Genomic DNA, 15,934 nt, shown 5'->3' with positions numbered 1-15,934 from the left:
CAATTTTAGAACATATGTTGATTAGTAATGGCAAACACATTCCAGGATTAGTTATAACAGCATGCATGAGTATTCCCATTAACCCAAAACAAGAGATTTGGAAAATTTGCATAACAAACAGAACACACGCATATATGGAACCACAGTGGGCTTTACGCCAGCATGCAGGTTACATTGATAGCAACAAGCCACCAATGATAGTATTTGAACATTGAACATTAATTGGAATAAATTTCAACATTTGTAGAACAACAGGACATATGTCCCAACAGTAGGTTTGGTGGAAAACATACCCATTTATATATGTGTTTAGATTATTGGTGAAGATAAGGTGGGGGAGAGAGGTAGATGTTAAGTTAACAAATGTAGATTCTCATAGTGGTCACAGCTTTAATGATCATTGCTCTACTCTACTCATTAGTATACAGGTAATATTACAACAAATATTTTCTCTTATCTGGAAGACCTGTGGAGGGAATGTTTGTTAATACTACATGACTGTTTCTAACCATATTCACATAGTCAGGGTTACATATGTGCACTTATACTGTGTGTGTGTGTGTGTGTGTGTGTGTGTGTGTGTGTGTGTGTGTGTGTGTGTGTGTGTGTGTGTGTGTGTGTGTGTGTGTGTTTGTGTGTGTGTTTGTGTATGTGTGTGTGTGTGCTACTGACATACTCTGCCTTGATTTCTATTGAGTCACCCTGGTTGTTGGTAGCAGGGACCAGTAGCTATGACAGCATGACATTTTTGAGCATTTGTTGGGGGAGACCACTTGGTGTACGCACTTATCTTGTTGTCATTTGCAGCCTTGAGGTTGGACTGTAGGTGTTGGACACAGTATTACTACAGGCTTCTTATAGCTGCTTTATACCTTTTTTCACCTGGAAGATCTGTGGAGGGAATTTATGTTGACACTATCTGACTGTTCTACACATATTCACAAAATCGTACTTGAAATTATTCATACAGCTTACTACCACTCCCAGGATTCATACCGTGGCTGTTTCTGCTAAAAATACAACAAGTTTGTATTTCATCAGAACGAGCTATTGAGAAACTGCTCTCACTTCCTTGAATGTTTTCTTTCTAATTGTCTCTTGGTTGTACAATCTGACCTTGAGATTACAACATTCTTTTACATACATTCCTATACATACCTTTTGACATAGCACAGTGTGGAAAATGGTGGTTAACACAACATTACTATTCTGATATCAGATCTTGGTGCATGAAACTTTCCAGTCATACAATACCAGAGTAAACACAACCAGTCTGGGGTTTTCACTTTTATTAACAGGTAATTACACTTTTATTGATATATAACCTGTCTGTTGGTATGATTCTCCTACTGGCTTCTTCTGTCACTAAAAAACATACCCGTTTTTAAATACTGCAAGGTGACATTTGTTTTATTTATTTGCCATACATAATACCAGTTAGATTGTTACTCAACAGCCTTGTGACACAGCCTTTGCAGCCTGCTGGTGTGGGCTTCCAAGTTCACAGCCCTCTCATCTGCAGCTGTTCAGGAGATAAGAGAAAACATTTATGCATACCTATCAATCACATACATGGGCTGGACTTTGGAGAACACTTATTTTAACTAATACGCACAGCTGGAGTATTCCCCGCTCGGACATCTTGGACTCACTGGTTCAAAAGGTCTCTCTTCCTCTGCTTCAAGTCAGCAAAGTGGTGCCAGACCTGCTAACCAGTGGCAGTGGTGAGATCTTGGGCAAGTTGGTCCCAGGCCTCTGTAGGGTTGCCACCTCTTCAAATGCACAAAGTGGAACATTTTTGGTACAAATGTCAGATTTTGCAGGAAAAACATACCCATGGCCAGTACAAAGGGCAGAACTCCACTTTTTTGCCTAAATAACAGCTTATTCTTGTAGCATTTTAGTTGCTTATTCTGTTTCTTATAACATTTAGGTGTTTCAGATACAAAATAACTGTTTTATGTAACTATTAAAGAAATTAAAAGTTTTGTCCTAAAATCTCAGGACATTTGCCATTTTTTTTCAATTTGTTTGCAGGACACAACTGCCCAAATAGGGGCTTTCCCTCACAAAGTGGGACAGGTGGTAACCCTAACCACCTCTGCTTTGTATTGGGAGCCCTGGTATTGGTCCTGCAGCAATCACCCTTCATGGTCTTTAATGAGGAGTCCAACCATGACCCTGGACTCCTGAATGCCCCAGCACTGTGCCCGAAAGTGCACACCTTCACCTACACCTGCAATAGTGCCTACAATGGGGAGCTACAACTGGTTATGAGCTGTATTCCTACCTGCATGGTTTAAATAGGGCTAATTTCCTGCCCTTTACTGTGATTGGACAGTTTTGAAACTGCTGAGCTAAGCTAAGCACCGGGCAAACTTGCTCAGCTAAGATAACTATTGCTTAAAGGGGTAGATTCTTGGCCCTGCTTACCAGTATACAAATCTGCTTAGCTACACTAAATCATGCTTAAACTTTGAATTTCATTAACACCTCATGTTTAGGGCTGCTACACTACCCTGGTTAACATATACATAATAATATTCACTACCTATTTATGAAAAATACATTTTAGTTGTGTTTCACGTATGAACTGCTCTGGGGCTTAAACCGTGACTGACTGCATGTTAGTCAAATGGTCTAACTACTACACTATTCCAGTTTCACTATTAGTACTGTATATAATTCTATTTAGCTTCTTTTAATGTTTAAACTCTGCAATGCATAGCTGTGCAATGGGCACACTTGCTCAGCTATGCTTAAACTTTATTGCACACAGGAAAAAAAATGAATTAAGGAATATATTTTAAATATTGCTATTAGACACTTAGAATACTGACAAAAGGATTAGCATGAATTTTCTGATAGATGTGGAGTCTTAAACTCAAATATTTGTCATTATTTAATGAATTCAATTCCCAGCTATTTGCCTGACAGGTGCAGATTTTAGGAGGAACACACCAAAATTATGAAGCAGAAATCTGGACATTATGCGAAAGTTTGTACTGTTGAGTGGTATTGCTGTCTTGTTTTTTTTTCCACAGACACTTTCATTCATTTTGAATTACTGATTGGCAATTCTCGAGTGCAGGGGGCGTGTGTATTGTGAGAGCACTGCTCTCGGGCATGCCCCCTGCACTCGCACACAGAACCATGTCTGTTTTAGAGCACAGCAGCACACCTTCATGCATATGCATGGCACACTGCTGTGCTGCATGTGAACAGTCCCCTCCGTGCAAGAATAAGCTATTCTTGTATTGAAGTTTGCTGAATCCCAGGGAACATCCTCTTTGTCTTTTCATGTCATAGAAATAAAATTATAGTCATGCATATATGAAAAATGTTGTGGTTCTTATGCAGTAATTCTTTTGTACAAGACATAGACTATTAAATGCTTTGAAACAATAGCTGTGTCTGAAGTCTTCAAAGAAAGAAAAAAGACAAAAAAAAATTTTTTTTCTACTAAAAGAAGTATTTGACATTTCAAAAAGTAGTGGTAGCCTTGCTAGTGATTAGGAGTATAGGAGCTTGTCGTTTAAGTAAAACACAGGTTTTGCACAAATGACAGTTTGCAATTTTTTCTCTCCTTGTTTATTATCTACTGTTGTGTCTTTGGCCACTGCAAATATACTGCAACAATGTTCTATCAGGTTATCTTGTGAACAGTCAAAAAAAGTATAAAATGAAAATGTTCCGATCACCACTGTAGTTTGCAGATGTACTTAATGCAAAAAACTATTAAAAACATACAAAGACATGATAAAAAAACAAAAACAAAAAATAATATCAATAGGTTAGCACTTTTGAGTCATATACACGACTTCTGCTTTGTAAAAATGTTTGGCATCTAAAATTATTTCGGGCCTATCAATGTAGAAAAATAGTTCCTAGAGGACTTAGGGTTAGGATTCAAACTATGGTGGCGGAACCGAATGAATGTCTTCTCACACAATGGTCAGAGGCCCAACAAAATATTTCTATGACTTTTGTGGATCTTTTGAGTAGTTTCTATGAGAGGAAGGTTGAGCAACAAATTGCCAATGTATCGTTGATTAGTAAAACTGTGGAGGTTTACTCCACACTTTCTTGTTATAAAGATAATATTGGAAAACTTGGCAAGGAACTGGCTGTTTTGGACTCAGCTTTGAAGGATAAAAAGGTTAAGAAATTTACTAGGGATGTGGGAGACTATGATAGGGGGAAGCCATTTGATTTGCGACCTAGAGTCAAATTTGATATGCCCATAGATTCATCTAAGAGAATGAGAGCTATTCGGCCAAAATCTATCCTGAAGAAAAGGAGTAGGGAGTCCACGCCATCTGGCGAGGACTCCTCCTCCAATACTGAATGGGAGGATACTCATATCAGTGCCTCTCCTGTTTCCAAGAGGAATAATGTAGAAACAGGTTTTATTGGAAAGACCCCTTTAGGCATAAGTCCCAGAGACGAGGGGGGAGGAAGCATCACAAACCCCGATGGGCTGGGGGACATCCTTCAACAGATGACCAGGATTTAGCATTTAATGTTAATAATGTGCACAACATTTCCTCAGTGTTATTGGATGATCAACAAGTTGATTTATTGAATAAAGGACTAAGTTTAGTCCCTGGGTTTTTTGTTCAAGAACATTTTTTTGCGGAGGATGTGGTCAAAGTTTGCTGAAATTTGAATTTGAAATGCTATTTTCATGGGACTGATAATGGTGCTTCTGAGTCTAGGGAATTTCACTTCAGGTCCTCCAGGTTCAGGCCACTGATGCAACCCATTGTCCAAACATTTCAAAATGCTGTCCTTAAAGATTTACATTTATATTTATATAAACAGGACAGGCTTAAGGATAATGTGGATAAAAACCAGAGAATATGTTTGGAGAAAGTGATCAACAACAAGGAGATTGTTGTTCTCTCTGCGGATAAAGGAGGAGCAGTGGTGGTCCAGGATCTGGGGGACTATGAAGCTGAAGCTGATCGCCAGTTATCCAACCATAATCATTATCAAGAAATGCAGGTGGATCCCACTATGCAATTTAAAAAGGATGTTGACAAGTTTTTGGATTTGGCTAAAAAGGAGGGCATCATTAATGATGAAGTGTGTCATCAACTTAAGGTTGATTTTCCTAGCAGGCAATATATCTATTTTCTCCCAAAGATCCATAAAGACCCCATAAGACCGCCCGGGAGATCGATTGTATCAGGTAGGGGTTCCCTTACGGAACCCCTTTCTGAATTTCTTACACTATATTTAAAACCGCTTTTGGTACATATATGTTCCAGAATTCAGGATACTACGCAGTTCCTTTCTATTATCTCTGAGACCCAATTAGAATCCCATTGGTTTTTGTGCACCTTGGATGTCACCTCCTTATACACTAGTATTCCACACTGGGCAGGACTTTTGGCCCTGCAATATTGGTTGGATAAGGCTAATATTTACAAGCCTGGTTTTAATACCCTCTTGGTATGTATGACTGAACAGGTCCTGATTCATAATGTGTTCTTTTTTAAGGACAGGTGTTTCTGGCAGACTCAGGGCATTGCCATGGGGGCTTGTTTTGCCCCCATTTATGCAGATTTATTTATGGCATATGTGGAATATCAGGTGATTTATGACATCAGTCACAATATTTACATCAACGAGATGGATATTTGGAGGAGGTATCTTGATGACTGCTGGATGGTGTGGAGAGCTAATGAGGAATTCCTTTTGGAATTCCTAGAGTATTTAAATGGCAATATATGGGGATTGAGTTTAAGTTGACTTTTTCTAGATCTGAAATTACGTTTCTGGATGTTTTGGTAAAAAGAACTGATACCAACACTCTTGAGAGTGAGATATTTAGAAAATTTCCTCAATTCAATACCTTATTACATGCCACTAGTTTTCACCCCCAGCATGTCATCAAGAACATCCCCAAGTCCCAATTCCTTTGTGTGAAAAGGATTTGTTCCAGCTCTTCCACATATGACTATTACAAGAGGGACCTTATTTTGAGGTTTAGAAGTAGGGGCTATTTAGGGTGTGACATCACGAGGGCCAATCGTTTTGCAAATCAGCAAGATATAATTGATTTATTAACTTATCAACATTGGGATCATGCTAATTCGGGCTTGCTTAGATTGGTAACAACTTATGGGAGGAATACGGTTGGATTTATGAACATTATCCATAAGCACTGGCATTTGTTAAAATCAGATAATGTCTTAGAGAAATATATAGGGGACCGGTGTTACTATTCATTTCGTAAAGGGTGGTCTTTGGGTTCTCTTTTTAGTCACTACAAGAGGATTTATCATAGGGATACATGTTCAACCACTCAAGCTAATCTATTTGCAGACTCTTTATTTGGATGCTACCCATGTGGTCATTGTACCTACTGCCCTAGGGAGTTAAAATGCCGGACCTTTTCCTCACAAAATTGTCCACAAGTTTATGATGTATTATGTTTTGCCAATTGCAGTACTTCCTGGGTGATTTATTTGGCCCAGTGCAATTGTCGAGCTTTTTATGTTGGACAAACTTCCTGACCTTTTAAAGTCAGGCTAGGGGAGCATCTTAGTGATATCAAAAACAAAAAGGGGTCCAGTTCTTTATATAAACATATTTCTAAATACCCTATGGGCAATTTTTGTTTTATGGTCATTGATCACATTAAGGACAGACACATACAATTTCATGTTTTACATGATAGGCTCACCTACAAAGAGAAAATGTGGATCATCAAACTAGGCGCTCTTTTTCCCCCTGGTTTGAATGATCATTTTTGAAGCATCCGCTTTATATGTTTGTTGTTATATTGTTTTTTTTTTTTTATATATTAATTTATATATTTTTGGGCATTTGTGTTTATTTTTACTACATTTCATGTGTTAATGAACCAGTGCATTATTAATTGATGCACTAGAGGGCGTTCCATGCATTCCATTCGAATTTTGTATAAGTTGGAAGATAGCATGTTAGGTTTTGTCTTCATTTTCTACATTATGTTTGGTTGCTGATGAAGGCTTTGCCAAAACCGATACAACCATGTTGGTGTACGGTTATGTTTCTTTGCTGTCTTGAAGTTTGAAATAAAATAACTATCGCCTGTGTCATGGAGTGGAGTGCTGGCTCTTTTTTTCACTTTGGATTGTTTTTTTCAGCCGTGCACCAGACGTTCATGCAGGAGGGTGTTTTTTGATTTAATATTAGTACAGTCATAAAAAAATATGAAACCAGTCAGCATTAGTGGATAGATGACATCTCCAACATAACTTGCTGTTTGAAGTGTTCATTTTTGAGAGCTTCTTAGGTGTCAAAAAGGATCTGTGTAGAAATTTCCAGTGAAAAACCCTCCAGAATTGTGAGTAAGAAGTTAGTTTAACTGAAAATAAAATGGTTGTTTTATCGTCCATTGATAATGATACATAAAACCCAGTAAGAATCTTTAGGAGCTGTCTTATAGACAATTAAAGTGTTATATAGATATGATAATTCATTCTTAATATTCATATTATTATATAGAATCCCAAAAATCCAGTTTATAATTTTTGGTATGGTTTTCAAGGATGAGTAATATATTATTCTACATAGATCCTTAATGTATGCTGTGACACTCTAAGAACCAACCAGTCATTAGGGGATAGGCCATAGGTTGACAATATACTTTGTGTGTTTAAAGCTTGTTGGTTTTCAATACATTGCAACCAAATTATTTTCCCATAAACAAAACATCTCTCTATGTGTTTTATCAGGGAAATCCCTTGTAATAGTAAATGGTATTAAAATCTATGCCACAGTTTTATATCTAAATTTGTGTTAATGAATGTTCTAAACACATCAAAAATATTGTTTATTAGTGTAAGTTTAGTTAATTTTGTTGTACTATACTGTAAATTTCAACTTAAATAGTGTCATATCTTGTTATCTTTGTAGTTACCAAAGCATTCTTTGATAAATTATTTTCATTCATTAGTATAATGAAGTGTAACTGTTTCCAATTGGAAGAGTATCTAGGATTTATCCAATTCGTCACTATTTTAATTATAGATGCCTTTATATAAGTTTCAATCTCTGGGAATTTTAACCCCCCCCCTTTTCCCACTTTCTGATATGATGAGAATATGCCACTCTACTTCTTTTGGGGTACCACAGGAATTTCATCAGAGATGAAGTGATTTCTTTAAGGATTTTCTTTCCTGGTGGAAGTATAAGGGCTTGTGATATATATAATATTTTAGGTAACAAAACCATTTTATCAGTTGTAACCTATTATCAAATGTTATAAACAAATTATTCCATTTGCTTATTAATGTCTTGATTAAGTCTAAGGCTTTAGCATAGTTAAGCTGTAAGGTTTCCTCTATATTCTTGCCTAGGACTATTCCTAAATAGTCTAGAGTTGAAACTTGGTTTCCAGTAATATGATTAACTGGAACCTGTATGTTATTTTTTATTTAATAATAAATATTTTGGTTTAGATTTGTTAAAGGAGAGTCCTGTGATTTTTTGGAAATTTGTTGTTACTATATCCACTTCACCTAACACTTCCATAAAGTTTGGTAAGGTAAGTAAGACATCATCAGCAAACATCATTATTTTAGAAATATATTGGTCATATATATTTATACCTCTTATCTTTGGGTTATTATGTATTAAAATGGCAAGTATTTCTATGGCCAGAGCAAATAGGATAGGGGACATGGGGCATCCTTGTCTAGTACCTCTAGTGATTTGGATTGCTTTGGAAGTAAAGGTACCTAATTTAACATATGCTAGATTATTTTCATAGCTTTTATTTATCATTGTTATAAAAAAGGGGGATCAAATAACTGTAAGACTTTAAATAAATAACCCCAATTTAAGGAGTCAAAGGCCTTTTGAATATCTAGACCTATTATCAATGCTTCATGGTTTCCTCTATTGAGGTAATCTATCAGAGTTAATACTCTTTTAATATTATCCTGTGTATGCCTGTTATGTATGAAACCAGTTTGGTCTTCATTAATTATTTAGATATGGGTGTTTTCAAATCTATTGACTATAATTGACATAAATAGTTTATAATAATTATTCAGCAAAGAAATTGGTCTATATGAGTTGCAATGATTAGGGTCCTTATTCTCTTTTAATATAGGGGAAATTAGAGAATATCTCCAAGAAGGAGGAATATTTGCTAATGTTTAAACTTCAAGAAAGGTTTTATGTCAGAGATAGATTATAGAAGAAGGGAACAATCTATAAATTTTGATAATTAACCCATCTATTCCAGGTGCTTTATTAGACTTACTTCCTTTAATTCCATCTATAATTTCCTTTTGCGAAATAGGTTTTTGTAGATCTAGCTTAAGTTCCTCAGGAATTCTTGTTATGTTGGGAACTATATTCTCGAACTTCTCACATTCATTTGTACTTATTTTATCTTTATGATGCTCGGCATAATGATAATTAAAAGCCTCCAGAATGTCCCCTATGTCCGAGACCTTTTTCCTTTTTCCTTCATAAAAGATACTATCAATGTTATTAATTTTTGATTGTATCTTAACTTTCATGGATAAGTTATGAAGATGCTTAGGAGAGGTTGCATAAGAATTTAATTTCAGTTTTTCCATAGCTAAATTAGTTTTATGGGATAATATTTAATTGTATCTTTTATTTGCTTCTTCTATTTTCTTCTTATTATCTGTAGCAATTAAGTTTTGTATTAGATTTAATAGATAATATTTGATTTTGGAGTTGCTGTAACTCTGAGTCCCATTCTTTAATTTTATTTTTGTACCAGCTAATGGTTTTACCATATAGATAGGCCTTAACAGAATTCCAAACCATAATTGTGTTTGCTTCAGGTTTATAATTAATCTCTAAGAAAAGCTGAAGTTCAGAAGTTATCCAAGATTTGAAGTCTTTAATTTTTGTGATATATAAAGGAATCCTTGAAGTAATAACTAATTGATTGACTTCCAAGTGTATTGTTAACAACAGGGAATTATGATCTGAAAAGGGACAAGGTTGTATTGAAAAAAAATCAAGATTTTAGAATAAAGATCTTGTGAGATATAAATTTTAACTGTTCTAGTTTGGGTACCATGTCTATAGTCCTAGTGTGAGAATAGTAAAGAATTTGGTCCCAAAGCATAAAGGTATCCTTTAATTTAAACATTTCTGTCCATTTTTTAACTGTTTGGCTGAGGACAATAGTCTAGGAGATTTCCTATTGGTAGTTCCTGTAACATCTGTGATACAATTGAAATCACCTCCTAGTATAATATTACCTTCAGAAGTAGTTGTAATAAATTCTAAGTGTTTCTTAGCTAGTCCAACTCCCATACCCAGGAACCAGTATAAATTAACCAGGGTCCAAATTCTATTATTAAACTTAAGTATAACTAGGGCCATGAGTCCATCATTATCTACATGTTTGTAAATAATTTGGGGATTTAAGAAAGTCTTTTTCTATAGAATTGTTACTCCTCTGGTCTTATTTTTATAAGAAGATTGAGCAAGTATTGTGTATTCCTTAGGGTCTCACATAAATGTGTCATTTATTTTAAAGTGTGTCTCTTGGAGAAAGCTACTTGAGCCTTGTTTAGTTTAAGATACCTTAGTAGGTTGGCTCTCTTATATGGGTTGTTTAAGCCATTAGTATTTAAGGATATCAAAGTTAAATCCATATTAGAATTCTTTAAAGATAACAAATAATAAAGGAACTTTTATTAATAGAATTCTGTATACATAATACTCTTCCTGAATAGACAATACAATTTCAATTGTTGTATTTCTATTTATCTCAATCCAAATAACTTTCTCCATGAAAGATAAAAGTAAATCAATTGTGTCAGGCATTTCAAAACTAGAAAAACAGTTATATAACAAAAAATGTGCATATTTCAGTCTGATATAAACTTTAATACACACTATACATGGAATGAGATACATTCCTAGTCTAGCAAACAAAACTAAATCTGCTAGACTACCTATCCCAACCTGGTTAGATCAGACCATAAACTAATCACCCTGGATGTCCACACCACCACCCCCAACCAAGGAAACCACAGTGAAAAATATTTCTAAAGCAAACTTCACCTTACTTAAGGCAGAGGTAGTAAGTTTCACAGCCCCCACACTAAAGGATAACACTGCCCAAGATGCAGAATCCTTTACAATTGCACTCTTTGAGCACCTACAAGGATGCATGGATCATGCCATCCCTAGCAAGACCAATACACACTCCCCTAAGAGAAGGAAACCAGTCTGGTGGACCCCTGCCATAAACAGATTATACAACAAAAGGAGGAAACTAGTTCAGAAGGAAAGCTAATCCCAAGAAGGAGAGACATCCCTGATCAGTATCAGTAAGAAACGAAGGTCCCTCATAAAATCATCCAAGGCTAAATTTGAAAGAAAAATAGCCAAGGATTCAAAAGATAACCACAAAGCCTTTTTAGCTATGTCAAGAATCTAAGTGGCAACTCGCTGATATGCTCTGAGCTAGTGCAAAATAGCACAAAGTATACTGAACCTACTGATTGCCAACATCCTGGCAGATAGATTCGGTGCAAACTTCACCACCCTATCACCTTCAAAATGGCCCACAACAATACCGGAAAAGTGTAGTGTCCCGGAAATCACAGTAGCACAGGTGAAAACAGCCCTTTCAAAAGTCAAAAACACAGCATCAATGGGGCCAGATGGTGTCCCAGGCTGCGTCTTGCATGGACTACAGAGCTAACTAACCCCCTACCTAAACACGCTGTTCAATATCAGCCTCCCCACAGGCTATGTGCCCATAAAATGGCACACAGCAATGGTTATTCTGCTCCACAAAGGAGGGGCCACAACTGACCCTGGTAACTATCGTCCCATAAGCCTGACTAGCCTGGTCTGCAAGGCTATGGAGTGCATCATCATGGAACTCATTAACAAAGACATTGTGAACCTCCAAACACTTGACCCGACCCAGTTTGGCTTTGTTAAGGGCAGATCATGCCTACTAAACCTGGTTGACTTCTTCGAGACAGTCACCAAGGCCATAGATGAGGGAAAGGTGGTTCACACAGCCTACCTTGATCTCGCCAAGGCGTTCGACATGCTTCCTCACTCGGGTATTATAGAAAAACTCACTAGTCTGAACATAAACCCCTATGTCACAAGATGGGTTGCCAACTGGCTTACAGACAGAACTCACACGGTAAGAATAGTGGGCTCCAGGTCCAACTCTAAACCAGTCACAAGTGGTGTCCTACAAAACTTGGTTCTGGGACCCTTACTGTTTGGCATATATTTCTCAGAAGTACAGGAAAACACAGGAGGACTATGGCTAACCAAGTTCGCTGATGACTGCAAACTGGGAGCCATAATTGACTCTCCGGCTGACATGGGCATCCTTCAAAAAGGCCTTACTGAGACAGACACCTGGTGTCAAAGTCATGGCCTCAAGCTAAATGCCAGAAAATGCATAGTCATCCCAGTTGGGAAAAACAAAACACCCACGAATTACCACATAGGCAGCAGCCCCCTTAATACAGAAGAGGCAATAAGAGATCTGGGGACACAAGTAGATAGTAATTTCTCTTTGACAATCATATTGCCAAAGTAGTTAGGAAATCCTTCTATGTGGCCCACCTAATTACTAAGGGGTTTGCATCTAGAAATAAAGAGATTATAGTGCCCCTCTACTCATCACTCATCAGACCCATCATAGAGTACAATGCCCCATTTGGGATGTACCTCACAAGACACTTCCAACAGCTGGAAAGCCAACAAAAGCACCTCACCAAGAGGATTACCGGCCCCAAACGTATGTCCTATGCAGCCCCACTGAAAAAACTCTGGCTGTACTCAGTGACATATCGCTTACTCAGAGGTGATCTCTGCCTGACTTACAAAGCCATGTCCAACTCAGAATTGATGGACATGCTCCACCTAAAGAAATCCAAGTCACTGTGAACCACGCGCTCTAGTAAGCTAAACCTCACCACAACAATAAATAGAACATGCTGGAGGGATAGAGTCCTGTCACAGAGACTCCCCATGCTTTGGAACAAAATTCCTAACTACATTAGGCAGAACCCCTCACTAACACTCTTCAAGAGAAGCCTTGATGAGTGGATGGGTAACAGAAAATACACCCCTGGGATCACTTCATTGGCTCTGCTTGACAGAGGCTCAGTTAATTAATCAATGGGGTGGCGAAAGCTGACACACACTGGCTAGGCTTATAAATGCCCTCGGGCAGATAGCCTAGTACCTATCTATAAACCTATGAACCTATACTGCCTGCACAGGAATGCCCAGAACCACAACCCCATGGCCTGCCACCTCTGGGTGTGGACGGCACACTCACCGACAGACAAGTGGAAGTGCTGCCACTATGGGAGCATTATCAGGCACAGGCATGTTGGCTATCAGTAGATACTGTGGCTGACTGATGCCCACAAGAGCACCATTTCCATCCCAGCAGATGTTCCATCACCTATAATCAACCTTTGTTGGTTCAAGCCCATGAAAACAAAGTAAAAAATGGAGAATATATTATAAATTAAGATAAAAATAGTTGTGATAAACAACTAATCAGATATTGATTCCAGTTAGGTTTTAGAGATGAGTTACATACACTATTATTAGAAACATTAAACATTATACAGTAATTATTCACTAAGGAAGCAAGAGACATATTAGGATATATATATATATATATATATATATATATATATATATATATATATATATATAAACTGAATTTAGTGCTTAATAGACTAAGGAAACATTAGCTTTATTAACAATCTAAATGATTACCCAATGATTACCCAAAATACCTAAGCATGCTATCTGTATTAGTTCTAATAAAAACTTCAAAATGGCAGAACAAATCAAAGAATCATTTAGCATTTGTATTTACTTGCCTTCTGAATAAATCTTATCATGACAAACTCCCACTAAATAAAAACTTCATAAGAATTGGGTGTTAGCACATAGTGAGTGTGTGTCATTCCCAAAAGATGTTAACATAGATTTTTAGAAATATTCCATAAGACACATTTGTCCTTAATTAACTCCTAAACTTTTGGAATAGCAGATATTTAAATAACTGACTAAAATCAATAATAATTAACTGGCATCAGTTAAAATGATAAAAATTAGTAAAAAAAAAAAAACATTATTTATATAAAATTTACTATGGATAACAGGTCTTAAAAGTGAATGACTCAAAGACAAAATTAAGAGAGATAGCTGTAAATATCTACCACAGTAATAGGGTAATACTGAAACTCATAACCTATTTGTTGTGTTATCACAAGTCATAGATATTACTGAGCTCTTTCCCTGTCATAAAGTGCTAATATACTAAAAACATGACTTTATAATAACTGAAAACATGACATCTGAAATATAAATAACATCTAGGATACAATAAGGAAATCAACATATTAAATGCAAAGTAATTATATTTCAATCAAAATTATTCATACATATATTTGTTAGGATTTAGTATGGTGTTTGAGTATTCTTAGTTATTACTATTAGTCATAAGCATTTCCTGTAAATGTATAAGCCTATACTAAACACTTGCTAACTGCATAGGAAAGTTATTTATAAAGATCTATTTATAAAAAACTCCAGTATATTCACTAGAAATAGTGGCTATAATTAACTGTTTACAAGAAAAAATAACATTTCTGTATATATTTGATCACAAAATATAGTCACTGTTATAAAAGGAAACCATGAATATGTTTGCAGACAGTGTGGCTCATAATTCTTGTAAAAGTAGCCTACTATGCTATATTAACCAATCAGAGACTTGACATTCACAATTAGGCTTGCATATACACATTAGATGTAATCTGATCTGCATGCATAGAATGCATGATGTCACGAGCTAAGTAAGAAAGCTTCACTTCTTAAATTTCACTGACATTTTCTCACCCGGCACACTACACAGTACAGTTTCCTGACCTCACTTTAACTGTATCACAAAGTCTGCTTGTTTACAGTAACAAATGCAACGTTTAACTGTCAGATACTTCCAAACAGTAAAATAACATTCAATGTCAACGAGAGAGAAAACAGCACTTTAACATTAAACTCTACAGGAAACATAACGTGTAACCATTTAAAAACCTTGTGCCATAAAACATACAAGCATATAACTGTTACAAGTCTGGTGCAGCCTCACACTTTCTTAGTTATACAAGCATATAACTGTCAGAGAGAATCAATTTATGTCAAAAGCCGGTAAACAACTTTTTGTTCACACAGGTACTACTATATATTCTGAAACAATCAGAAGTTATAAATATTAAAAAACTAGTTAATATATACTAAATCATAGATACGCCCTGTTATCCCATGTATCCAAAACAGTTTTGATAAATTAATAAGCAGTGACTATGCCTGTGTAATAACTCAGAAGAACATTTAGCAGGGCAAAGGGCTATATATTATTTGAAATAAAACATGTCATCTTAAGGTCATAAAAGCAAAGATAGCTTACTGTACAATTATATCACTCAATAAGCCAGTATTATGATACTAGTATACTAAAAGCATAAACAGTTATTTAATTTGTGTATGAACAAAAATGTATAGAAATGAAAAAGCAAAAAGAGAAAGAAAAGCAATAAGGAAAATATTGTCATGACATACCTTACTTGAAGATTTAGCAAGTATAAAACAAATTAAAGTCTAGTGGCAGTAGATGCTTTGAGAGATTTAGTGGGAACAGCAATCTTTGACTCAGTTTTTTATTTTTTATTTTTAACATCAGTCCAAGAAGATTTATCAGTAACTCTCTTCAGAGATGCAGATGCCCATTACATATCTTCAGGTAAGGAAATAATGTTACTGTTTTTAATAAGGGCAGTGGCTTCCTCTAGGGGATTAAATTATCTCATTTCATTCTGATATAGAATTTTTATTCTGGCAGGAAAGACAAGCTGAGTTTTGATGTTATTCTGCT

Source organism: Protopterus annectens, chromosome 2.part0, assembly GCF_019279795.1.
Source record: "Protopterus annectens isolate FY-2018-M chromosome 2.part0, PAN1.0, whole genome shotgun sequence".
NCBI lineage: Eukaryota > Metazoa > Chordata > Ceratodontiformes > Protopteridae > Protopterus > Protopterus annectens.
Note: the sequence above shows the minus strand (reverse complement) of the source record.